Source organism: Schistocerca americana, chromosome 3 (genome assembly GCF_021461395.2).
Source record: "Schistocerca americana isolate TAMUIC-IGC-003095 chromosome 3, iqSchAmer2.1, whole genome shotgun sequence".
NCBI classification, from domain to species: domain Eukaryota; kingdom Metazoa; phylum Arthropoda; class Insecta; order Orthoptera; family Acrididae; genus Schistocerca; species Schistocerca americana.
This window is the reverse complement of record NC_060121.1, coordinates 324,601,197-324,628,903: the sequence shown is the minus strand read 5'-3', so window position 1 is coordinate 324,628,903 and position 27,707 is coordinate 324,601,197. Positions and strand designations below refer to the sequence as shown.

At 44.2% G+C, this 27,707-nt stretch overlaps 1 protein-coding gene across 1 annotated transcript in view; it reads left to right on the top strand.

Annotated features, from left to right (window-relative positions):
* The window catches only part of LOC124605119 (dnaJ homolog subfamily B member 6-like), a 339,599-nt gene that overhangs the window by 153,155 nt on the left and 158,737 nt on the right, over positions 1-27,707 (top strand). Inside the window, exon 2 of the mRNA XM_047136587.1 lies at positions 15,744-15,791. The gene's annotated coding sequence lies outside the window, so the exon portion shown is untranslated. The remainder of the gene's footprint in view (positions 1-15,743; positions 15,792-27,707) is intronic.

Sequence of the window (27,707 nt, the reverse complement as noted above, 5' to 3'; positions counted from 1 at the left end):
TAAACCACCGGCCCGTAATTTGCGGTAACTGCGTGACTTGTGCTTAGACATCTGGTACCACATGCCTCGGGAAACCTACCAACGACTTTTCGAATCCCTACCACGCAGTATCGTTGCTATAACTCGTTCCAGAGAGGGACTATAGCTGTGAAGCAAGTAGCCACAATGTTTTGAGTCGTCAGCTTATAAGTAATGTTTTTGGTATTATCGACCATAGGTTTTATGATCCCGTTCTTTTGTGGAATTTTTTTACAGACTTTATATGGCGACATCCTCCAGAATGAATTACCTTGTTGATGGAGGTTCCCAGGAGTTAAAGACGAGTAATGTTCTTTGGGTATAACGGAAGTTAGAAACATTGTGTCCGTTGGTCTCCATCATCTCTCGTTCCTTATGGCCTTATGGCCTTATGTCCTTAAGGCCTGGCCAGACAGCGGCTTGGCGGCGTGGTTCACACCGATTTCAGCGGCAAAGGACGCCACACAGTTCAGACGCAGCGGCTGATAGCAGTACACGAGAAAAGAATTTTCCGAATTCCTTGCTGTAAAAAAAAATTACTGTATATAAATGAAACAAAGCTGTGCTAACTCCCAGAGTTAGATTTTGGGAGAGATTCTCCTTATCTTTCAAAAAATTAAAAACCATTTCTTTCTGTTCGTGCGTTTTCTTCACTATAAAATACTTCTCATTCCATTCTGAGGGAAATAACTGTCACAAAAAAGTTTATTTTGCACGTCTATTAGCTTCACATCATAGCTTGATAATGAATTGCCTATTTTGTCGAGATTGGTCACAGTTATTGTGACATTCATATTTCAAATATTGCAAGTACTATGTAGCATGAATTTTGAAGGGTTTGCAGTGAAAAATGTGGTCGCTGACTACTTCACGTTTCATTCGTTGTAGGCAATATTTTGCTGAAGTTGGAATAAACGCCGTATCTCACTACAGTATATAGAAAATAGTACAGTGTTTTATTCTGTACATGCTGGTACCGAGCGCGCTGCCTGAGCGCGCCACGGGCAAGTGCAGTATGCTGTAGCGCAGACGTGAACATGTGGAAATACGCGCACCTTTTTCAAATTTGTCATCGCAAATTATTATTGTACTTACTGCTGAAGTAAAATGACACTCTACTCCATCAGTTGCATAATAGAACAGTTGAAACATATCCCGTGAAGACAAAGTTCTGTGATTTCTACAGGTTAAATATTTCCCGGTTTAACTTTTCCTAGATCTGCTCAAAGAAGCTTTTGGGGAGAATTAATCAAATAGTTGTATCCAGTAACACCCGACGCGAAATTAGCCATAACACTAAAGTAAGAACAGTCAAAATACTTTGAAAACTACAGTAGCTAATTTATCATGTATTCTGTTATAAATGGCATTTTCCGCACACTGGAAAATACCAACAAAAGCAGAATAGTCACTTCAAGTAGAACATTGTACCGTTTTCAAGACAGTAAAGCAAGTTTTCATTAAAATTAGGTTCGTTATACGCAACTAGACAAGAAATTGTCTGAGCTGTGTCAACACTTAACAATCTGAATCTGTCGTAGTCACGGAGACATACTCTCTAGCATTCATAACGCAGTTAAGTACAGAGCTAGGTATGTCGCATATTTAGTACAGGGCAGTTTCGTAGACTACTACAGCATTACATCTAATATCTTTAAAGGAAGAAAAACCAAGCGACATCTTTTCGAAACTGTATCTAAGACCTATTTTTATTTTTTTGTACATCTAAACATATTTCTACATATACATCTATACTCAGCAAACCACTGTGAAGTGTGTGGCAGTGGGTATGCCCTATTGTACCAGTTGTTAGAGCTTTTCCCGTTCCTTTCACGTATGGAGCGCGGGAAGAATGATAGTTTGAATGCCTCTGTGCGTGCTGTAATTAATCTAACCTTGTCCTCACAATACCCGTGGGAACGATACGTAGGGGCTTGAGTTACATTCTTAGAGTCATCATTTAAAGCCGGTTCTTGACACTTTGTAAGTGGGCTTTCTCGGGCTAGTTTACGGTTATCTTAAAGTATCTGCCAGTTCAGTTCTTTCAACATCTCTGTGACAATCTCCCGCGGATCAAACAAACCTGTTACCATTTGTGCTGCCCTTCTCGGTATTCGTTCAGTATCCTCTGTTCTGTTTGGTATGGGTACCATCACATGAGCAGTATTGTAGTATCGATAAGACGAGTGATTTCTAATCTCCTTCGTGGACTGAGTTTTCATATCCTACAAAGTATAACGCCCAACTATTTGTATGAGTTAATCGATTCCAGCTGTGACTCGTTGATGCTGCCCTCATAGGATATTCTGTTTTCGTTTTAAGCAAGCTGCAAATCTTTGCACCACTTTGAAAAGTTATCAAGATCTGAATGAATATTTATGCAGATATTTTTCAAGTAGTACTTCATTATAGATAACTACATTATGTGCAGAAAGTCTGAGTTGCTATTAATATTGTCAGCAAGGTCATTAATACACAACGTGGAAAGCAAGGGTCCCAACACACTTCCCTGAGTCACACCCGAAGTTACTTCATCTGTCGATGATTCTCCATCTAACGTCGCTTGCTGCGTTCTTCCTAACAGAAAATCGTTAATAGAGTCAGAAATTTCGCTTTATATCCCCATACGCTCGTACTCATGATACGAAGCATAGGTGTGGTACTGAGTCTAATTCTTTTCGGAAATTGAGAAATACTACATATGGCTTTTAGTATATCATGTGAGAAAAGTTCGAGTTGGTTTGCACATAATCGATATTTTCGGAAACCATGCTGCTAGACATGGAGGTGGCCATACTCTTGGAGGAACCTCATTATGTTTCAGCTCAGAATTTATTCTAAGATTCTACAACAATTTTATGTGAAGGAATTGGAAGTTAATTTTGCCGACCACTTTTGCAACCCTTCTTGTACATGGGTATGACCTAGGCTTTCTTCCGACTGCTGGGTGCGGTTTTTTGTTCGAGCGATCTACGATAGATTATAGTTAAAAGAGCAGCTAACTCACCCCCAATATATTTGACAGGGATTCCATTTGGCACGGGGGCTTGCTTTGTTCAGTGTTAACAACTTCTTAAGCTCTTTACTGACTGCAAATATTAGCATACAATTTCTCATAATTCCGGAGATATTGCTTCAAATTATACTGGGGGAAAGGTACAGTTGTTGGCAGGGTTAAGGATCTTATCTCAGGGAAAATTTAATAGGGAATTCATTTATTTTCCAATTGAAAATCTGAAATATTTCTGTAATTCTTTGATGTTTAATATTCATATTAAGTTACTTTAGACAAAGATTTTATAGCTTTTCATATTAATTTTTGCTAAATGAATAACAAAAAAACACAGTTCGTGGCAGGTAAGGTACAGTAATTGGCACTACATTGTACAGTTCTTGGCAGGTTAGAGCAAACGAAGGTACTAATGACAAAAGAAACAAATAGGTTATTTATTCATTATCATCTGAATCTCTGTCATTCATTTTGAAACACAGGTGGCAAATGAAGTGCTCTTCAACTTCAGGTACCTGATTATTTTTTTTGCACATTTTGGTTGGAAAAATTTGTAACCCAGGGAGCACTTCAATGAATCTTCTTTATGTGACCTGATATTTCTAGCACACGTATAACTAATGCGTTCCTTATAAGATTTCATACTTTTTGCTCCAGTTTGTGAATAGTTATTTGTAGACCTAATTACTTGTGAAGATCCATCCCTTTTTTTTCTTGATATCGTATTCCTTCAGGTCCTTCTTTTCATATCCTTTCTTTTTCTCTCAAGTTTCTTCTCCTTTCTTTTTTATTACCTTTTCTTGCTTCGCTTGGTGCAACAGAAGGAAGTAGTTGTATTTGTCGCATTCCTTTCCTCTTAGGTGATTCAGGCCACGCCAAAATTTCACGGAATTGTTGAGAGTACGTATACTTTTCAGGAGTATCAAACAACTTGCGCTTCACCAGCAGAGTGCTTCGAGTTGGCGTAGAGCCAGCTCCTATTGTCTCAGAATTTACACCTCCTGGCAAAGTGGCGGCTTCTCTTCCGATTGCACTGTTCGGCGTTATGATCCTCTTCCCCTCTGTCTGTACAAGACAGAGATGGACTCTGGATTACTTCACTCGGAGCTGTATAAGGAGTCCCGAAAACGATGGTGGTTTCATTAGCAGTGCTGATAGATGGCTGCCTCTGTTGTTAAGTTGCTAGTCCATCTTGAATTGTAGCTAATACAGTTTGTGGGAAACTTTTACTAATTACTTTATTTCATATACGGAAGAGAATGTAAAATTAAATTGTGTGTTCGTCTGCACATTCATTTTATATGTTGGCAAACAGTTTTAGTACCTCATTTCCAACCATACTACTGAAAGTTTCAAAATCTGATTGGCGTATTTCGCTCATGTCATTTGCTTTTGTTGTCACACGTCCAACATATGAACTGCCAAGACATTTTGTGAAATCCAATGCGTCTCTATTCCAAGGGACTAGATGACAGATCTGACAACCACTCTTTAGGGCCGCTGGTTTCACAAGTTCGCCTAAGAAAGCTTTCAAGAGGGGACAGAACTGAACTTTGGGTCTTTTTCCTGATGATTATTCCCCTTTCAACAACTCCTCCATCCCTCTTTAACTGGCCTAAATGCTGCTACGTCTGCAGGTTGTCTAATGCGGGAGGGATTAGGATGAATAACTACAGTATCAAGCTGGGTGCACAAAACACGTGCCTCGTGAGGTGACTCTTATGACCGTCAGCATAAACTATTATTGGAGTTCTGATATTGTTGTTTTTGATAAATGGGGCAAATATGATAGAAGACTGCGACTGCCATCCAGCAACTCTCGCTACGACTAATAACTCATAAATCTGAAGCAGAACATACGCAGGAATCCTTTGATATGGAAAAGTTACTTTTGGTGGGACCGTCAGTCATGATGGAGAGAAGGAAAATTTAACTGAAGTCTTACTCTTTCCTCTTTCGGTTTCATACACATTTTTAGCCCCCCCCCCCCTTTGGTCCCAGAACTTTACTGCTTGTTGATTTATTAAAAAAGACGTCTCATCACCATTAAATAATCTCGTTGCATCCGGTAATACATCCAAATGACCTTCATCTTTAAGGCATTAAATAATTTGTGTGCACAAATACGAATATCCTTCTCATTTACCTACTAGCTGCCGTCACAGTTTCTCAAGTTGTATATGTTACCTCTGGTGTCTCTGAAGAAAGCCTGGATATCATCAGACTCAGTGTTCTGTTTTTGAAAGAATTTTTCCTCTCGTTCATTCCTACGAGCAGAATCTCCTTCGCGTTGTGGAAGATGTCTGGCGCACGTCTGGCAAAATCCTTATTGCAGCTGTCGATTATACATTTCTCTAGTGTGTCCTCTTCCTTTTCTGAAAAGATTGGCTGTGGTCCTCGCTTTGTTTTTATAACATGCCGTTTCTTATGAAACGGCATTGCCGCTCTTGGGATGTTGTACTTCTTGCCCGCAGCTTTTGTTTAAAGACCATTATTCACATCTTCATTGCCATGCCAACAACTGCAATGGTTGAAGAAAATTTAATTTCAAATATATAAAAATGCTTTTTGAGGTGAGGGAGAGCACATGCAAAAAACTTGATACAAACCATACACATCTAGTAGTTGGCATGTGTTGCTAAGAAGTAGAAAGCAGCAAAATATGATTACAGTTGTTGTCACCTAGCAGTCTGAGACTTACTAGAGGTTAAAAACTTGAGAAGGTTACAAAATTAATTGGAAAAATTCCTAGAATTAATTATAGGCCACATAAATGAATTTTATTAAATTTCATTCAGGTACTTCCCAATTAGATGATCGACTGTCCTTACGAAAACGTTTAGATATTGCTAGCTACAGCCATCAACAATATTATAATATTCACAGTTACCAATAATGGAAAATTGGAGGGAAAACGGACACAAACAGTTTAGGCAGCATTATAACAAGTACTTTCCTTAGAGCATACATTATACAATAAATTTGCCTTAAAATAAAGAAGCAAAGGATGAACGACCAACAACTGTCACATGGCCAAGAACTATACGTTGTACCCTATAAAACAAATGTACCTAATAACATATTAGGTTGATAGTATTAGAAGCAAGCATGGAAATGACATCAGCAATACCATGTGAAGCTAGACAATTTTCGTTTGAATGAGACACATAATTGGCTCATGTGAAATTCTACTTGTTGCTTTCCGTTTCGATCACATGGTGCATACATACTTTCTCCAATATCTTTCAGATGCTTCAAGATGTAATATATACTAATTGATTTCCAGTACTCAATACTGCACTGTATCTCATTTTGCGTAACATACTGCATGTGTGAACATTAAAAATGTAATATTTGCAAATTTAACCGGTTTATAAGCTGTCTCTATGCTTTGGCCTTCTTCAAAATGTTCTTGTAATCAGCATCGCCTGTGTCATACAAGTAGTTGTACTTCATCTGCTCGATACGTTTTTCTGTTTCCACCATTACCTGTGAGTGCATTGTACGTTCACCAATACGACAGATCTGCCTCCCGATGCTGCTTTTAGCCATAAATGTGAAAACGCAGCAAAAAGAAAAAAGCGCCGGGAGACGCTCTCAGCCGCCTACAGCTGCGGCGAATCTGTGTTTTGAGACACACTGGCGCTTCCCGCGGCGGCGGCGGCGGCAAGACCGCCCTCCTCTGTGTGACCGACACGATGCACAACACGCATTTTAACGACGCGACCTGCCCGACGCGTCTCGAGGTCGCAGACCGCGTTACGTGTAGGCCTTAAGCGTTGCGTGACCTCCAAGATGGTAGCCCCAACTTGTTCCATTGGATTATTTATGTATATGGATGAAAATCAAATTCTACAATGGAAAAGAAAGCTCGTTAAGAGAATCCATAATTCGCAATGGGAGTATTGTAGCTTTAATAAAAGTAGGCCAGTGCTTCGCCCGAAGTCCGACCTGTACGCAGTAAAGAGAGATAAGTGCATGAAAGTCGATGATAGTATTTTCTTTTTTAATTTAGATCCTGCAGTGTTTGCCTCTCTGAGCTATTGTTATGTCTGTAATTTTTTGTAAGCTGTGTTACATGCAATTGTGAATTTGTGAAGGTGCTGAATTGTTTCACCCTTCAAGAAATATTCTCTATAATGGTATAAAAGTTTCAAAATTCGTGCCTTAACTTTTGTAGACAAAAAGTTGTTGCTATGTTCAGTTGGTTTGCAGTCGACTAGCTGGTGCCCCTTCGATACGGTACTTGGGACCACTCGGTCGCTGGAGGCCAGCCAGGCGAATTTTAAACGGCCTTGGGTGTCGCCAGTCAGCCGCAACTGCTGGCCTCCATGATACCGACGATTCTGTATTTTCTGCTTGGCAGATGTGAAACTAACAACACCAACAAGCATGCGAAGGCACGCGCCGGTGACAGTGAATTTGTAATTGCGCAGTGAGTGCGCTTGGCATCGAGTGCCGTGTCAGCGGGCAAGATGTAGTTCAGTATTCCACTCTACAGCGGAGCGTGCACTGTTTTGAATCTTGCTGGAAGATTAAATCTAGAACTTGGATACAAAATCGGAAATCTGTCATTCGCCTCAGCGTCTGATGTATCCAGGTATGACTCAATGCCCGTCATCACATCTACAGTTTCGTGAGGGCTTCTATCTTTTAGCGTGTAGCACCATCTCTTTTCTCACCAATGATGGATCTCTGCGGAGACCCGTCGTGGCATGGTTTCCACGACCCACAGGAAGCTCGGTTATCGGCCACAAATCAGTGTTAGCACGAAGATGAGAGCAACAATGGCACGTTACGTCCACTTGCGTCCCTGATATACTCAGTAGAATTGAGGTCAGTACATCTTGAAAGTCACCCAAAATCTTCGTGTTCAGCAAGTGTTCCTCACGCCTTTGTGACGCAGTTTGAGGGACGCGTTGTGCTGGAAGTGCAGACCTCTTGTTAGATGTTGTAGGCGCTCATCAGGGGTGTAAGTAGGCGGGGGCAACCGGGACAAAACCCCGGAGCTCCCGAGTGTAAGGACACCGTGGCGCCCGAAAGAAAGAAATTAAAAACAAAAGATATCTAAAATGGGAAATTAAAGTGGAGATACAGGAAATGAGGGGGTTGTGTCGATGTAGGTCTGTCTCGATGTAATAATGCACAGAAGAGAATCGTGTCGATGTTTACTAGAAAAGCAGCACAGAGAAACTGCTTGACAGACTTTGAGTATCGGTGGAAAATGGAGAATCGAGTGTAAATTCCCAACGACCGAAGAGAAACGGCAAAACGAAAATACTACGGCGAGGCGCACAAAGGCGATACTCTGATGGCTAGTAACATACTTTCGTATCTAATGATTCACACATCTATTCGCAACTAAGTATGTGGTTTCAAGGAATGAAGTAAGTCATAAACACATGCAAAGGAATAAAACCTTTCTACTTACGTAGCTCCTGCGACACAGATCTTAAAACAAAAAACACTTATGGTAGTGACATTCCTGGACGAAATTTACCCAGTTTGCAGCACAGTTCATATGTATAATTTTAAATAAAGAACAAATATCAAAACCGTCTGATACTCAAGCATCAGCAGAGCTATTACTGTTAGTATAACATAGCTCACTGGTATAGATTTATCCTGACATGTGTGTACAGCCTTTCTGATGTGTGTAATAGCACAAAAGCTGGGCGTTTTTTAAGGATAAAACTGTTAGAAAAACTTTTATATTCTACAGTAAGCTATGAATTATTATCTACTGCGGCAGTAATGGCAAACAGAAAATGAAAGACTACGTGAAATCGATTTTTCTCAAATTATTTCCTTTCTTCTTCTTCTTCTTCTTCTTCAGGGACAAAGGGGGTGGGGGAAGCATTTTCATAAGAGTAAAATGTGGGTCTACAAGCATGTGAATTTCACAAGCAGCTTTTATTTTAACATTGGTATTCATGGTTAGCTGCTTCTTTCAAAATTACTTTTCGTTTCTGTTAAGTACGAAAAAAACTTTGTTTCTATATTTCATAAAAATTCCCTTGGGGTAGTAAGGAAGGAAAGATCAGTGCTAAACGTCCGGTCGATGACGAAGCCGGTAGACATGGGTCATAATCTCAGATTGTGTAATAACTTGGAAGGAAATCGGGCATGCCTTCTGAAATGAACCGTCCCAGCATTTGTTGTAAGCGATTTAGGAAGACCATGGAAAACGTGAAGTGGATCAGTCGACGGGGATCTGAGCCGCAGTTCTTCCGAATACGAGTCCGCAATGCCTTAACACTTTCTGAAAGCGGGAGCTCAGACCCATTGTGGAAGGTAGGGACGCCCCACTTTGAGTACATGCCTCGAGGTCCACATGATACGCGTATTCGTGCAATACCTTCATGTAACATTTGCTGTTGAGGAATAACGGTTGACATATCGAGCGTTCAGTTTCATTCCGTTTAAACGTATACGAGAAGAGCTCCACCTGCGCGAATCGTACTCCATGTGCAAGCGGGGCTCCTCGCCTCGAGTGGTTGTTGACGTAGTCGTCACTGGCGTACACCAACTCATCAGTCTAGGCGACATTTTCCCATACTAGCGTTTGTGCCCGTGACATCAGGAGAACGGATGTACTCGTGTTAGTGAGGAGGGCCTTAGTTATGTGGCTGCTTTCCGGTAGTTGTTTTTCATCATTGGATTGGTGATTGAATTGTTGGACTGTGGCGCGCCTGCTCGCGTTTCCAAGCCACGGTAGTTTACGGCTGTATGTGTTAACAACTTTTTGTTGCCCATAGCTCCTAAGTCAGGCGAAAGCGATTTTCCCTTAATCTGGGTAATCTCACTAAATTCTTTACTTTTTAGTTTCTTATTTTGTTTAGCCGTTTTGGCTTAATGTCTGGAAACTATGGTCGACCATAATCAAGAGCTGATACGGGTCAGGGAGAGTGGGGAGGAATCATGTCTCTCCCCAAAAATAGTAAAATAGCTATTATGTGTATAAATAAAAATATGAGTATACGTTTGTTCAAAAACGTGTATCTCTGGAAGTTCTTGAACGAGTACTTTGAGACTTTGACACAACGTTGAATTCTAATACGAACTTGTTTTTAGGTACCTAACTCTTTAACCTACTGTAATAAATGTTTAGACACACAGACTATATAACTTCTAATGTATAAATACATATATAAAATATACAATAGTGAAACGTTGTTAGCAACAGGGAAGTTATATTTATGGGTTATTGGTTTATGATCAGAATTCTACTATGGAATTTGTAGTTACTGTAAACAAGACTCAAGGTCAGAGAGAGAGAGAGAGAGAGAGAGAGAGAGAGAGAGAGAGAGAGAGAGAGAGAGAGCGGGGGGGGGGGGGGATATGAAAGAGGGGTGGAAGGAAATGGACAGAAACCGGGAAGGAGGAGATAGGTATACAGGGGGACCAATAGGAGGTGTAGGAAGTAGGAAACGGGGGAGGATTTGATGGATTGAGAGAGGTGTCAGAATGGGGGGGGGGGGGGGTAGAGGGGGCCGAATGAAGAGGAAATGGACAAAGGAAGAGAAAAGGGGAGGTGGGCAGAGACGGGGAGAGAAAACAAGGACGTATATCCAATTCATATTAGAAACGTGTAGATTCTCTTTCCTTTCTTTTCCGCTTCATGCAGAGTGAACCACAGCAGGGTGTGGCCGGGTACAGCTAGTTTTTACACACACTAATTTCAAAATTTCTCATCTAACTTTTGCAGGATAAAGTAACTTGAAAACCTAGCTTCTCAAAAATCGCAAGCTGTGTTTAACACGGGATAGTTTTTTAGTTGCTTTGTGTGATGGCTAGTCTACTTGTATAGGCTTGCAACCTAATTCCTGCGAAGAAGATTACTGCCAGGGGCAAGCGCACAGCCACAGGCCGACCGTTCTGGAGTCCACGGGTGGAACTGGCAAATCGTTGGGATTTAACGCAGGACAGAAAGCTAAAAAGAGCGCCCCCTCCCCCAACAGATATTCACAATACACTATTCACAATAGCCGTAGTTTGGAAACCTGAGTTGACAATCATAGTACCAAATGAAATACAGATAATGGTGAGTGCACACTAATATTTTATATTGTGCACACCATGATATCAAATTTGTGCGAGTTTATTGCTGTCAGTGTTCGTAAATCAGTTGTAGGATACATGTGCTTCGCAAATTTTAGGGCAAATGCTGTATTTCTCAAAATTGTAGTTTCTTAGGAAGTTTTACCGTTATTAAATATTTTATCTGTGGTATTCGTGACACGTTAAAAATGCTGTGACGTTAAGGAACGAGGCCAACAAACTGTTACCCAGGCCCCTATGCATCTAATTCTTCAACATTTCTCATTTTTTACAATGATACCGGAGTCATGCTTCAATCTGGAGTGCCACCCCTCCTCTTCCACCCCCCCCTCTCTCTCTCCCTCCCTCCCTCCCTCCCTCCCTCCCTCCCCCCTGCCTCTACCTCCCTCCCCCCTGCCTCTACCTCCCTCCCCCCTGCCTCTACCTCCCCCCTGCCTCTACCTCCCTCCCCCCTGCCTCTACCTCCCTCCCCCCTGCCTCTACCTCCCTCCCCCCTGCCTCTACCTCCCTCCCCCCTGCCTCTACCTCCCTCCCCCCTGCCTCTACCTCCCTCCCCCCTGCCTCTACCTCCCTCCCCCCTGCCTCTACCTCCCTCCCCCCTGCCTCTACCTCCCTCCCCCCTGCCTCTCCCTCCCCCCCCCTGCCACTCCCTCCCCCCCCTGCCACTCCCTCCACCCCCTGCCACTCCCTCCCCCCCGTTGCCTCTCCCTCCCCCCCGTTGCCTCTCCCTCCCCCCCGTTGCCTCTCCCTCCCCCCCGTTGCCTCTCCCTCCCCCCCCGTTGCCTCTCCCTCCCCCCCCGTTGCCTCTCCCTCCCCCCCCGTTGCCTCTCCCTCCCCCCCCGTTGCCTCTCCCTCCCCCCCGTTGCCTCTCCCTCCCCCCCCGTTGCCTCTCCCTCCCCCCCGTTGCCTCTCCCTCCCCCCCGTTGCCTCTCCCTCCCCCCCGTTGCCTCTCCCTCCCCCCGTTGCCTCTCCCTCCCCCCGTTGCCTCTCCCTCCCCCCGTTGCCTCTCCCTCCCCCCGTTGCCTCTCCCTCCCCCCGTTGCCTCTCCCTCCCCCCGTTGCCTCTCCCTCCCCCCCGTTGCCTCTCCCTCCCCCCCGTTGCCTCTCCCTCCCCCCCGTTGCCTCTCCCTCCCCCCGTTGCCTCTCCCTCCCCCCGTTGCCTCTCCCTCCCCCCGTTGCCTCTCCCTCCCCCCGTTGCCTCTCCCTCCCCCCGTTGCCTCTCCCTCCCCCCGTTGCCTCTCCCTCCCCCCGTTGCCTCTCCCTCCCCCCGTTGCCTCTCCCTCCCCCCGTTGCCTCTCCCTCCCCCCGTTGCCTCTCCCTCCCCCCGTTGCCTCTCCCTCCCCCCCGTTGCCTCTCCCTCCCCCCCGTTGCCTCTCCCTCCCCCCGTTGCCTCTCCCTCCCCCCGTTGCCTCTCCCTCCCCCCCTGCCTCTCCCTCTCCCTCCCCCCCTGCCTCTCCCTCTCCCTCTCCCCCCCTGCCTCTCCCTCTCCCTCTCCCCCCCTGCCTCTCCCTCTCCCTCTCCCCCCCTGCCTCTCCCTCTCCCTCTCCCCCCCTGCCTCTCCCTCTCCCTCTCCCCCCCTGCCTCTCCCTCTCCCTCCCTGCCTCTCCCTCTCCCCCCCTGCCTCTCCCTCTCCCTCTCCCCCCCTGCCTCTGCCTCTCCCTCTCCCTCTCCCCCCCTGCCTCTGCCTCTCCCTCTCCCTCTCCCCCCCTGCCTCTGCCTCTCCCTCTCCCTCTCCCCCCCTGCCTCTGCCTCTCCCTCTCCCTCTCCCCCCCTGCCTCTGCCTCTCCCTCTCCCTCTCCCCCCCTGCCTCTGCCTCTCCCTCTCCCTCTCCCCCCCTGCCTCTGCCTCTCCCTCTCCCTCTCCCCCCCTGCCTCTCCCTCTCCCTCTCCCCCCTGCCTCTGCCTCTCCCTCTCCCTCTCCCCCCCTGCCTCTGCCTCTCCCTCTCCCTCTCCCCCCCTGCCTCTGCCTCTCCCTCTCCCTCTCCCCCCCTGCCTCTGCCTCTCCCTCTCCCTCTCCCCCCCCTGCCTCTCCCTCTCCCTCTCCCCCCTGCCTCTCCCTCTCCCTCGCCCCCTGCCTCTCCCTCTCCCCCCCTGCCTCTCCCTCTCCCCCCCTGCCTCTCCCTCTCCCTCTCCCCCCTGCCTCTGCCTCTCACCCCCCCCCCCCCTGCCTCTAACCCGTGTCGCTCGATGGGAGTGTGGATCCGCCGCTAGGCGTGCCGAGATAATCTGCGCAGTTGCGATAACGCCGTAAAATTTTTTGAGAAATCCCCCTGCAATTTGAGAACATGATGGCCGGAATCGGCATTAGAGACCAAACACACACACAGGCAGAGCCCTCGTGGTACGCTGTATTGGAATGTCAACCCATTTGCCTGTTTGCTTGTGTGCACCGTAGGCCGGTCATGTCAACATTTTTTGCGTGCAGACATGTACACCAGTGAGGAGAAGATGGATATACTACTTTTATATGGTGACTGTAAAAGAAATGCCATAAAAACAGTACAGCGGTATAAGCCTATCTATCCGGATCGCCAGTGTCGGACGCGCCAGGCAGTTGAACGAATCATTAGACGCTTGTGCGGACAGGTTGCTTGAACGTCAAAAAGAGAACAAGAAAGAAGACTGAAACTGACAGAGAGGACGAAGAAGCTGTTCTGGCTACGACGCTAATGAATGCGACAGTGGTACAAGACACTTTGTGAAGGAATATGGAATCTGCCAGACGAGTGTCATTCGCATCCTGTATCGACAGAACGTCCATCCCTATCATCTGTCACTATATCAGGCACTCGACGACCGTGATTTCGAGCGTCGTAGAGAATTATGTCGGGGATGAAGCAACGGTTACTAAGCACGCTAATGTAAATTTGCATAACGTGCGCTACTGGCTAGTCGAAAATCCACTCTGGCTTCTTCAATTGTAACATCAGCGGTCGTGGAGCGTAAACGTATGATCATAGGAAATTACATTGTGAGACCTTAAAATGGGACATTCTGTCGGTTCTTCTAGATGCTGTACCACTGTATAGTCGGCAGTCCATGTGGCTGCAACACGACGGTTGTCCTGCTCCTTCTTCCCGTGGTGAAATGCAAATACTGCATGAACCTTCCTGGACGTTTTTGTATGCCGAAATTCTGTTGTCAAATGATCTGCGAGGTCCCCCAGTTTGACTCCTCTCGATTTCATTCTTCAGGGGGCACCCTAGGATGAAGTACATTAAGAAGCCCCAACTGCGTCAGACGGCACGTGTCGTCGAATCGCCAGTGCATGTTCTCAGCATCATCCGCTCTGGCTACATCAATTCATTGTTCTTTCGAACGGCGGTAAATATGCCTTTCAGTCCATGGTCAACAGTTTGAACACATGGTTAAATAAAGGATAATTTTAAGAGAAAATTTATATTATGTGATTTGGGTGGTTACAAAATCATTGTTGGTAAATTGTTTGTTTCATTTACGTGTGTACGAAATTGCATTGTAATGTCAAAGAAGTCGACAGCGTGTATTGCGCGTAGCTGGTAACACTGTCATTACGCGCTTACGTGCAGCATGAAACGACATTTCGTTAAAAAGAATATATTTATTTATTTTTTTTTTTTTTTTTTTTTTTTTTTTTTTTGGCTGTGTATGGGTGGTCCCCAAAATATTTTTAATAAAATGTTTAGCTCAATCAGCATATCCCATATGATACAGTGAAGAGCAGTGTCGATAAAAACAGTTGCCAAACAGCATATAGTTTACCCGCAAGAAGCACACAGACACGTACAGGAAAAGATAGGTCAAATCTTCCTTCTGACATATAGATATTCAGTACAGTAGTTGCTTTTTGCAGCGTATCTCACGTAAATATGGGGGGGGATACACAAATGTGTAATAGTTTTCGTAAGCCTATGGTGATCGCTAACTTCTAGCCTACGTCGTATTTCCGTATACAACATTCGTAGGTGAACCTGCATCTAGGTCGTAAGTTTATTAAAGGGCAAATAGAGACGTATTACCGTAGCGCAGACGTACCTTACGGTATACAACTACGCAGCCTGGTCCGAGACTGCTATTTGGCAGTGTCTGCATTGCAAATGCAGTTTCCGGCCACCGTGCTCTCACATTCTAGGACATTTCTCCAGTCTTGTTAACGAAAGGTTTCTCGTCAACGCTATCGGACGCTATATCACTGTAATCGTCTTCTCAAGAGCTGTCGAATGCAGTTTTAAAAAGTAAAACGTTCCTTTTTTTTAAAAATGCACTTACTTCAATATCTCAGTTGATACCAGCGCTAAAAATATTAACCGATTACTGTAACATTTGCCGAAAATCGAGTTTAGATATTTGCAAGTATTCCCGAAATAAACGAGTAGTTAGTTGACTCGGCCTATGTATGAGTGAGTGTATCTGAGTGTTACGCTTGCAGGTTAATGATTAGTTACATAGGTGACGATACATAGCCTAACACTATCATGGACGAGAGTGGTAAGTTAGAGAGAAACGATAAAATTAGTTGAAAGATACAATTTAATTAATTGTTTTTTCGGTCTTGTACGTGTTATTGCGTGTGAAGTGCGGTCGTAATATAGTTACGTTATGACTCAACGCGGAGACGTCTGTGTCTGCCGATTGTGTCGGACGATTGTGCTATATACACTCATGTTTGTGTTTCAGATCCAATTTGCTGACCCGCATCGCGGGACGTGCAGACAGCTCGTTGTGGTGAGTATCTCAACTTCGAACATGTGGCAGTGCCCTGTGTTTCTGGACGTCGTTTCCATTTGCCTCAATTTCTTCGACTAAATTACTAATTCTGCCAATCACTCGTAGTAAGTTGCGATCAGTGGCGTAATACTACTGATTTTCGATAGTTTGTTGTAACTCAGTAATTTGCACAGCAGCTATGGAGACGTGTAGTTCTGCATCGAATTTGAATCTGTCTGAGACTAAATATTACTAATCCTTTGTTTTAAACGACGAAATTATCGAAATGACTTAAAGGAGGTTTTTGAATCCTGATTAGCGTTTGGGTATGGAGCAGTGCTTCATTCGAATGGTTAGGGCTATCCTATCCTCTAACGTTGTTGCCCTGTTGCTGCCTTCCAAGGTGTACATCATCGCTGACTAAATTTGCAACAGTACTTTCGGAGCATAAACTCTTGGTGCATGGAGGAAATATACATGTTTTACAGTTATTGCGTTAAGAGAACGAAAATTGGTGATGAAATCTTCAAAAAGGCGATACATACTGTAGGCTGGTCGTGTGGCTTTGTTTCTTGGATGTATTGGGATCGTATTTACAGGTGGGAAAGGAAAATTCAGAGCGATAGGAGAAAGAAGAAAATGCTTTCGATATTGTTACAGTACCCGGAAAGGCTCCGCGGGCGTTTCTGCGGCAAGTATTGTTAGATTGTGTCCCTCTTCCATTTTCGACTACACAGTCTTACGGGCGAGTTTTCAGTAGACACACAAGAAGTAGATCTACATAAATTAATCTGGTTCGCATATAAGTAGACGAATAGATCCCCACTTAGGCTGCATATTTAAAATGCTCTTGGTCATCGTTTGAATATTTTATTCGATTACTTACTTCCAGTTCTGTTTCCTCCGCTAAATTGTGGCCGTCAAAGACTAAATTCGAGAAACAGGTATCGAAATAGTTGGCGGAACGAAATGAACGCGGGACATAGCAAGGACCTACATTTCTGTTACTTTCACAGAGAGAAAAGCAATTCCTCTATACTGCATAATTATTTTTAGCATCCGTAAAAATGCTTTCTCCAGCTTCGATCTAAAATTGACAGGTTTTCTGCATAAATGTTATGTTCCAATAGAACATGAGCGAAAATGGATACGGTAGTTGAGTATGGAGTCAAAGGACAGATGGCATTTCTGTCTTATTGAACGATTGGTAGCTGGAAACTCGATTTAAATATTGTGTGATATTTACAGCGATTTTCATGGCAGAGGATGTACCAGTTCTGCATTTATGCGGCTCTAGACCAGAATGAGGCTCGCGGTTAAACATAATAAATAAGTAAACCAACTTCAGTATCAGAATACGATGCCACAAACCATATGAAACAAAATAAAATGGTTCCCCGTATTCACCTCTGTAGAAGTCGGCGCTATTTTCAAAAATAACGGTAGCGACACTTTCTGCTTAAGATCTTTGAAGAACATTTCCTACATACTTTTAAACTCTAGAACAATATCAAAATTCGCTATAATGTGCCTGCGGCAAGAGTGTCTCAGTTAGGTAATAATTTGACTAGTATTTGATAGTTGACGCAGTTTACTTTATTTCCAGTTAGTTCGCAGTGTTCACTGCGGTATTGCATTGTAACACACTCCTCACATTAATTCCAAAATCATTCGCATTTACACCCCTGATTCACACCAATAGAAAACAAACATATGTTCTGTGTAACGCCATTTATTAAACTGGATAAGTAGAGTCTGATGCAACTCGTTCCTAGTTTTACTACGTGAGCACGACAGTAGTGACAGCTGGCTGGCATTTACACGTTGTCGCGATAATCGCTACTTCCGTATACAAGTAGAAACGTACGCCAGTTCTGTGTTTGCCATTCATGTCCACGTGGCCTACGTTGCTGGCCAGTTTGCCGTTAAGTTACTGTTGTTTCTGGTGTACAGCAAGGTTAAGTGCATAGGCGACTCCCAATTCTTTTCTACTTCAGAGGTTGCAAACATTCCGTTTTGCCGGCCGGAATGGCCTAGCGGTTCTAGGCGCTTCGGTCTGGAACCGCGCGTCCGCTACGGTCGCAGGTTCGAATCCTCCCTCGGGCATGGATGTCTGTGATGTCCTTAGGTTAGTTAGGTTTAAGTAGTTCTAAGTTCTAGGGGACTGATGACCTCAGAAAGTTAAGTCCCATAGTGCTCAGAGCCATTTGAACCATTCCGTTTTGACTGCGCATAAGCATCAGACCCAACACCTCTGTGTCAGTCAACCGAGCGAGGTGGCGCAGTGGTTAGCACACTGGACTCGCATTCGGGAGGACGACGGTTCAATCCCGTCTCCGGCCATCCTGATTTAGGTTTTCCGTGATTTCCCTAAATCGCTTCAGGCAAATGCCGGGATGGTTCCTTTGAAAGGGCACGGCCGATTTCCTTCCCCATTCTTCTCTCACCCGAGCTTGCGCTCCGTCTCTAATGACCTCGTTGTCGACGGGACGTTAAACACTAATCTCCTCCTCCCTCCTCCTCCTCCGTGTCAGTCTTCGGAAACTCGTGTGTCGTGAAGCAGCGTGTGAGACAATTCATAGGCCATTCTCAGTTTTATGTCAGATTCTGCTTGACTATGTCAGTAGAGGCCGCTTATTACTGAACAAACTTTTTGCGTGTGACAGAGTGGTAAGTCAGTGGTCTCGTATTTAGGGAGAACGTCGGTTCAAATCCCTGACCGGTCATGTAGACTTCTCGAAGTTAAATTACGGTGAATGCCGGGATAATTCCTTTCAAAGGGCACCCAATCAGAGTTAGGACTCCGTCTCTAATGACCTTGCCATCGACGTGACGTTAAACCCTATCTTCCTTGATTGATACTATAAAATGTGAGGTTCGTTTGTTCTGTCGGAAGCATTCACTCTAGACGATGATGCTCTAGACGATGACGTATTAGGTTCACTATGTATAAACCCTCTTGAAGGGAGCTAACGTCGAGTATATGTTCATATCTTCATCGACCAAGTGAGGTTGCGCGATTTGAATGGGAATTAAGTGTTCACTGATGTAGCATGAAACGTACGACTTACTACACGCCTTCATACGAACGGTTACCCAATTTTATATTCTCAGTCTGTATGGGATAGATACGTGTAGGGGAGGCTCCAGAATATGTGTTTGTACTTCGTCCTGAAAGACCGTTGTTGATGCAGTAGTTACTGATAAGCGCAATCTTTCACCTAGCGTGTGTCAGTTTAGATTCTTTCAACATTTCCTTACACTCTTTCGCCGATTCAGCAAGCCTGTGACCCTTCACATAACCCTTCTTTGTGTACATTGGCCGTCTCTCACATTTTAGTGCCACCTGATGACTGTCCCGTACACTTCAGAGGTATTAAAAGTATGGGGCATACTAACGTTTTGTATGCTCTCTCTTACGTTGACCGTGGACAAACTGCAGTTTTCTAGTATCCTACCCAACAATAGACGCTTGTACTACAGTTGCCAGTCTTCTCACCAGGCTGATATTTTATCGACTGGATATTACTAAACTTTTTACCAGGTGATGGTATATTTCCTCGTATATGCTGCCGTCTTTTGTCAAATGTTTGCATTGGCTACTAATATTATCTGTAATGTGGAACATGAATGGCAACCATATGAGGGGCACCAGATAACTATTTCAGCATCTGTAGACGACTCTCCATCCACCTTAACGTGTTGCGCCTCCTCTGCCAGAATATTTCTATCCAGTTGCTAACCTAGTTAGACATCATCGATGTGATACTGACTCAATACTTTCTCGAAAGATTAGAAATGCCACACGAACCTCATTTCCTCTTTCCTTGATACTGGGGATAAGCCTGAAGAGAGCGAAGTAAATGCTGTGCGATAGAATTTTTTTTTTTTATTTTGTTTTCGGAAGCCATACCGAGTTTATATATTTGTTGTTTATGCTGATTCCTGCGAAGAAACTTATTTTATTCTAGAGCGATGCACAAAATAGGATTGAACCATCTTCGATCAAGTGCACAAAATAAGTGCCACCATAAATTTGTTCCATTAAGAATTAAATGTGAGAAAGCCGTGTGCAATATTTTTGTTGCATCTGGCGGGACATAGTTTCGTTTATAGTTCAAAGTTTAGGACCCACTTGTCATCGATACCATATATTGGCGAACTCAGTATCAGGTGAGTTCTTTAAAAAAAAAAATTGCGAACAAGGCTGCGAAATAATGTTTTTTCATGTGTCACAATGTCAGTCTTCTCCTCCCCTCTCTCACCACCCATCTCCCCCTCCCCGCTCTGTGTCACTTCCCACTCCCTATCCAAGTCGTCCTCTTTCCTTTGTCTGTCCAACTCCTCCTTTTCCCTCTCTCTTTCCATTTTGTCCTTTCCGTTTCTCTGTCTGTCTGTCTGCCTGCCTGCCTCCCCCCTCCGTTTGTCTGCCCCCCCTCCCCCGCCCTCTCTCCGCTTTATCGCCCGTATCTGTATAGGAGATTGCTGGTTCTCACTCTCCCCTGCCCCGACACAATACTTCTTTCCAGATAGTAAGAAGTATGTGTACAAAGTTCGGTTGATGTCAATATAGGGCTTGTTACCCGTGACTTTGTCCGCAGTTTCTCATATTTGTACATGTGTTTTACTTGTATCTACAATGAATTTGCCGTACAGTTTCGTTTTCAGGCAGCTCAATGTTTATGACGTCATATCTTTTGAACTATGTGTAGTACAATAAAATTTTGTATGTAAATTCAACGATATATGTGGATATTGTCCGCGAAGTGTGTTGCGAATAGAGCTACACTGTGTGATCAAAAGTATCCAGACACCCCCAAAAACATAAGTTTTTCATATTAGGTACATTGTGCTGACAACTACTGCCAGGTACCCCATATCAGCGACCTCCGTAGACAATACACATCGTGAGAGAGCAGAATGGCGTGCTCCGCGGAACTCACGGAATTCGAACGTGGTCAGCTGATTGGGTGTCACTTGTGACATACGTCTGTACCCGAGATTTCCACACTACTAAACATCCCTAGGTACACTGTTTCCGATGTGATAGTGAAGTGGAAATGTGAAGGGACACGTACAGCACACAAGCATAAAGGCCGACCTCGTTTGTTGACAGACCGCCGACAGTGGAAGAGGGTCGTAATGTGTAATAGGCAGACATCTATCCAGACCACCACACAGGAATTCCAAACTGAATCATGATCCACTGCACGTACTATGACAGACGAGAGGTGGGAAAACTTGAACTTCATGGTCGAGCGGGTGCTCATAAGCCTCACACCACGCCGGTAGATGCCAAACGACGCCTCGCTTGGTGTACGGAGCGTAAACATTGGACAATTGAATAGTGGAAAAACGTTGTGCGGAGTAACGAATCACGGTACACAATGTGTCGAGCCGATGGCAGGGTGTGGGTATGGCGAATGCCCGGTGAACGTCATCTGCCGGTGTGTGTAGTGCCAACAGTAAAATTAGGAGGCGGTGGAGTTACGGTGTTGTCATGTTTTTCATGGAGGGGGCTTGCACGCCTTGTTGTTTTGCGCGACGCTATCACAGCACAGACCAACATTGATGTTTTGAGCATCTTCTTGCTTCCCACTGTTGAAGGACAGTTCGGAAATGGCGATTGCATCTGTCAACACGATCGAGCACTTGTTCATAATACACGGCCTGTGGCGGAGTGGTTACACGACAACATCCTTGTAAAGGAGTGGCCTGCACAGATTCCTGACCTGAATGGAAGCTGTCATCAAGGCCAATTCCATATTGAATTCCAGCATTACCGATGGAGGGCGCCACGAACTTGTAAGTCATGTTCAGCCAGGTGTCCGGGTACATACGTAGTATCAAAGAAGTAATAAATTTAAACGTCGTGCATGATGCGACAGCTGTACTGCGTAAACTGTAAAAAAGTAGTAAGCAATAAACTTCTTTCCATTCGTCGTTTTGTGGGGTTAGCGAGAACAAGTTTCGTGAAGGTTTGAAATTAGATGTAAAGTTTATTGCCTGTTGCTAAGTACTCTCATTGTCAGATACTGGATGAATAAAGTCTGGGGATTCCTGCCTCGTAAGCTACACTCCCATACCTTTGATAGGTAACTGGTCCTTACCCAAAAGCGATTTGTTACAGATAGCAAGTGATGTTTATACCAAATTTCTTTGAAATTGTTCCATTGGCTAGAATGTGTGGAACATATAAACTGACATACAGGCATACATGCGATCAATATAATATATGGCTTGTTATGATTCTTATTATTGTTATTATTTATTTATTTGAAGTCGCGGTTTTTGACATCACATGTGGCATTTGTGGGAGGAGTGTAGGACGTTAGATGGATAATCAGTAAACCGTGCAAAATGAAATATTTTATGACGACACGGTGTAGAAACAACCCAGTATTTCCCCCACCCTCACACCCAAAATATTGCAAATCAACTAACAAACCAAACACAATCATTCATACGAAGACCAGTGCAGTGTATCTCGTATAGTTTCATGTTGTGGCCGTGTAAAATTAAGACACGCAGTCATTTGACCCTCAAGAGACGGCCCTAGCCTATGCTCCACTGATGTATGAACACTACGTCGACGTTCCAGGCTCATCTTGAAGCTACGTTGATTAGCTAATCCAGCCCTTGTTATACGGAGTCATAAGACTTCTTTGATGCAGCTCGACATGCTAATGTGTTGTGTTCGAAGCTCTTTATCACAGCATAATTACTGTAACCTGCGTCAAAGCTTAGTTCCTTTTACCTCCGAAATACTTTACCCAAGAGCATGCCATCATGATTAAGCCATGCAGTAGACTGCATGCCGTCGCGAAAGGTAATGGTTGTAGGTTCCCACTTCCTTTCAGTCGTTCATAGTACCAGGATAGTAAGATAGTGTTGGCTAATGTTACAACTCCGAATCAATCACCCCGATTGTTGTCTGTGCAACTACCGAAAAGACTGAAAGTAAAGCCAGTTAAACAAGTGAGTCACTAGTCTTCAGAAGGTTGGCATATAAATAAAACAGATCTGCTCCCTATATTTATATGCAAAATACAGTAGCTGTGAGTACAAATTAATAATGAGGTCAATGATGAACCGAGCGCTCTGGCTTCGGCGTCCCTCCCCTCGAACCCCGGGGCTGGCGCCCGGATGCGTTGCACAGCTTGCGTTCCCTGTGTAGGACCGCCTCTAAGGCGCTGCTCTGTCTCGCCTCCCGTGTGACGTCACATGAACGGAGGAGAGAGGAGGTGTTCTGTGAAGTAGCAACAGAGTCTGAATGCAGAGTTCCTGGCGTGTTCTGCCAGCAGGTGGGCCCTGTTACGCGGAAGCGTGTTCGGCGTGAGAAGTATCTGCGGGCACCCGTGTGAGACGGTGCGCGACTCGGCGAGAGAGTAAGGTTACACGGCCGCACCGCCTGGCACTTTCCATGATGCTGGGCTCCACACGGCAGGTTGCTGGCCTATACCAGAAATAAGTCTATAAAACTCGGACTAAAAGAGTTACGAGGGAACAACGAGAAAGTATGAGTTTAGAGTGTTATCGGGTAATGTGTGTTACGGGATTCAGGGCTTTTTGGGAGATGGAACTCAATATGTTGTTCTTAGCGTGACGAAATCGACAGATACAGAAGTAATTTTGGGAATAACAAAGATAGAGTGCTCTATGCCTGTTAACGTTCACAGTATACACAATCAGTTTAGTGGATAACAGTGCAACCTTCATGAGACTGTTCGTGGACGATAGCATTGTGCAGTACATTGGAACACGGCGACGCCAGAAGACTAGCGAAATACAGGAAGATCTGCAGAGGATCGATGATTGATGCAGGTATCTGCAATTGACGCTGGATGTAAATAAATGAAACAGGCGAAGATACGCTCGATTTTTCGATTACTCTATTGATGAAAAATCTCTGGAAGCAGTAAGAACCTCGAGATTCCTACGAGTAATAGTCAAAAGCGACTTAAAAGTTGAATGACTACATAAAACTAATTGCAGCTAAAGCAGATGCCTGGTTAAGATTTACTGGAAGAATATTTAAAAAATAAGCGTAAGGAGAGCAATGTGGAAAGCTTTGAATGACTTAGAAAGTAAAATTTTATCAACCGATAACAGTAAAAACCCTAAGAAGTTTTGTGTTATGTAAAATCAGTAACCCGTTCAAAATCCTTTAATCATTCAGTCTCTGACCATATTGTCACCGAAATGGAAGATCACAGAGAGAAGACCGAAATAGTGGATTCAATCTTCCGAAATTGTTTCGCCGCAGAAGATCGTCGAAATGGCAGACATTGAGGTAATTGATCGATTAATAGAAAAGCAGCTACTATTGCTTGGTAGTGGAAAGACAACAGGATCAAATGATAAACGTATAAGATTTTACAAAATGTATGCGAAAGCACTTGCTCCTCTTCTAGTAGCAGTTTATCGTAGATCGCCGGAGTAACGAAGCCTACTCAGCAACTGGAAGAAAGTGCATGTCATTCCAGTTTCGAAGAAGGGCCGTAGGACAGATGTACACAATTATAGACCTATACATCAACCTGTTGTAGGATTACAGAATATGTTTTGTGCTCACGTATTATGACTTCTTTGAAGAACGAAAATCTCCTTTATAAAAATCAACATGTATTCCGTAAACAGAGAGCGTGCGAAGCTCGGTTCGCCCTGTTCCTCCATGAGATACATAGTACTGTGCGCTCACGTTGATGCCGTATTTCACTTCAGGAAGTCATTTGACACGGTCCCGTACTGCCATTCAGTGAAGGAGGGGGAAAACAAAAACAAAAACAAAAAAACTTACTGGGTATCGGACTTGATTCGCGACTGTATTCAGGACTTCATTGCAGATAGAACATAACACGTCGCTCCTAAAGGAACAAATTCAACAGATGTAAAGGTAATTTTCAAAGTCCTCCAAGGAAGTGTGACGAGAACATTGTTGTTATAATGCATATAAAAGATGCAGTAGAAAACGTCGGATGCTCTTTTTGTTCGCAGATTATATGATTCTTCATAAAAAAAAGTAACAACGCCAGAACGATTTGAGAATCACCTGCAGAGTTTGCTGAATGGTGCTGGCTCTGGCAGTTGACCCTGAACGTCAATAAATACAACATACTGCGTGCTCATAGGAAGAGAAATCAACTACTGGACAACTACACCATTCATGACAATCTGCTGGAAACAGTATCTACCGTAAAATATCTAGGAATAACAATCCTGAATGACCTTAAGTAGAATGACCATAAAAGTAAGGAAAAGCAGGTGCCGACTGAGATTAATCGAGTGTATTTTAAGGAAATGTAATTCATCCATGATGGAAGTGACTTACTAGGCGCTTGTTCGACCTATTCTTGAGTGTTGTTCGTCAACCTGGGATCCTTACCAGGTAGGTCTGATGGAACAGAGAAGCTCGTCTGACGAGAAACGGTGTGTTTCGTGACGGAAATGCTCACAAATTTCCAGCGGAAGAGACGCATTGTTTATCGCAGAGCTTTTACTGTAGACACTGTGAGAGTGTACGTTCGAAAAGAGTTGGGTAAGATAAAATACTTCCGCCGTCATACGTCTCGCGGAATAACGACGACGAGGAACAGAATTTTATCAACAGTCGTACATTCCACGCACCATTCACGAATAGAAAAGGTAAGGTGGAAACTGTGTGATCCCATGGGTGCTCTGCACCATCAAACGTAAGGTACCTTCCGGAGTATAGATGCAGATGAATATGTAGATGAAGAACATAATTTCAAATAACTTTCCCTTTACCTCTAACATTTTGCACAGCTATGTGTCGCACTTGTCAACAGCAGATTGTCTATCTCATTACCTGTGACATACTTCCTCCTGTATACATTATTATTCTTTTTGCGCAAAACATTGCTTTGCGTTGCGCAGAACGCTTCTGTACGTTACTTTCCGGGAGGTCTTGCATGAGCTTATTGTTTCCTTCACCCACTTTCCCGCTTGGCGGTACCTTAAATACGAAGTTTAGTATGGTCTGTCAATGCGCGTAAGCCTTCGACTGTTATTTGCGAGACTTAGCAGTTGTGCTACGGGAGATGCGTTGTCACGCCTCTTGCTATATAGTATGTACCAAAGACTTCTAACATTCTCACCGTTTTTCAGCTTTGTTAGTGTTCGCAGCCTTGGAGTACTTCTGGGATAGTTAGCCAAATTTATTTAGAATATTTACTGTAGCCTATTACAACAGTAGTCTCGCAGGAATGCTCCATTATGCAGAATTGACATAGTCCCTTAAAATTGAAACTTGAGTGCTGACGTCGAACTGACAGTCAAGTTGTGCAGCGTTAAGTGAAATGCCATGTGATTAGTTTGGAGCATGGAGGCGGAATGACAGATTTTCTCAGAAATTAAAGAAGAAAATTGTAACGAAGTTTGTTGTTCTGGAACACAGACATAATATTAAGTGAAAACCACAGGTACGTTTATTACTCTTCAGCACACTTAGTGAGAGCTATGAAATTTGAAGATATTGAAAAAATCAGGCAGCGAAATGGAGCAAAACAAAGGTTTATTAGTCCTTCGGCTAGGATTCTATATTTATAAAAATATCTATTTCAGGAGGAGTGGGTCTTGTTACATCACACATGATATGTCAGTTTTATATATGACAAGAGCCGCTCGGCTTCAGCTAATGTAATGTACCACTAAGTGATGTAACAAACCCCACTCCTTGTTGCCGCGCGAGATAGCCGCATGGTCGAGGCGCTTTGCCACGGTCCGTGGGGCTCCCCCCGTCGGAGGTTCGAGTCCTCCCTCGGGCGGGCGGGCGGGCGTGCGTGCGTGCGTGTGTGTGTGTGTGTGTGTGTGTGTGTGTGTGTGTGTGTGTTGGCCTCAGCGTAAGTTAGTTTTAGTAGTGTGTAAAGTTAGGGACCGATGACCTCGGTAGTTCGGTTCCTTAGGATCTTACCACAAGTTTTCTCACTCCTTCTGAAGAAGATATTTTTAGAACCATCGAAACCTAGTCGAAGGGCTAATAAACCATTGTTTTGCAACTGGTTGGCTGATTTTTTTTTTCCTTCTACATCTACATGACTATTCTGCAATTCACATTTAAGTGCTTGGCAGAGTGTTCATCGAACCACAATCATACTATCTCTCTACCATTCCACTCCCGGACAGCGCGCGGGAAAAACGAACACCTAACCCTTTCTGTTCGAGCTCTGATTTCTCTTATTTTATTTTGATGATCATTCCTACCTATGTAGGTTGGGCTCAACAAAATATTTTCGCATTCGGAACAAAGTTGGTGACTGATATTTCGTAAATAGATCTCGCCGCGACGAAAAACGTCTTTGCTTTAATGACTTCCATTCCAACTCGCGTATCATATCTGCCACACTCTCTCCCCTATTACGTGATAATACAAAACGAGCTGCCCTTTTTTGCACCCTTTCGATGTCCTCCGTCAATCTCACCTGGTAAGGATCCCACACCGCGCAGCAATATTCTAACAGAGGACGAACGAGTGTAGTGTAAGCTGTCTCTTTAGTGGACTTGCTGTATCGTCTATGTGTCCTGTCAATGAAACGCAACCTTTGGCTCGCCTTCCCCACAATATTATCTATGTGGTCTTTCCAACTGAAGTTGTTCGTAATTTTAACACCCAGGTACTTAGTTGAATTGACAGCCTTGAGAATTGTAGTATTTATCGAGTAATCGAATTCCAACGGATTTCTTTTGGAACTCATGTGGATCACCTCACGCTTTCCGTTATTTAGCGTCAGCTGCCACCTGCCACACCATACAGAAATCTTTTCTAAATCGCTTTGCAATTGATACTGGTCTTCGGATGACCTTACTAGACGGTAAATTACAGCATCATCTGCGAACAACCTAAGAGAACTGCTCAGATTGTCACCCAGATCATTTATATAGGTCAGGAACAGCAGAGGTCCCAGGACGCTTCCC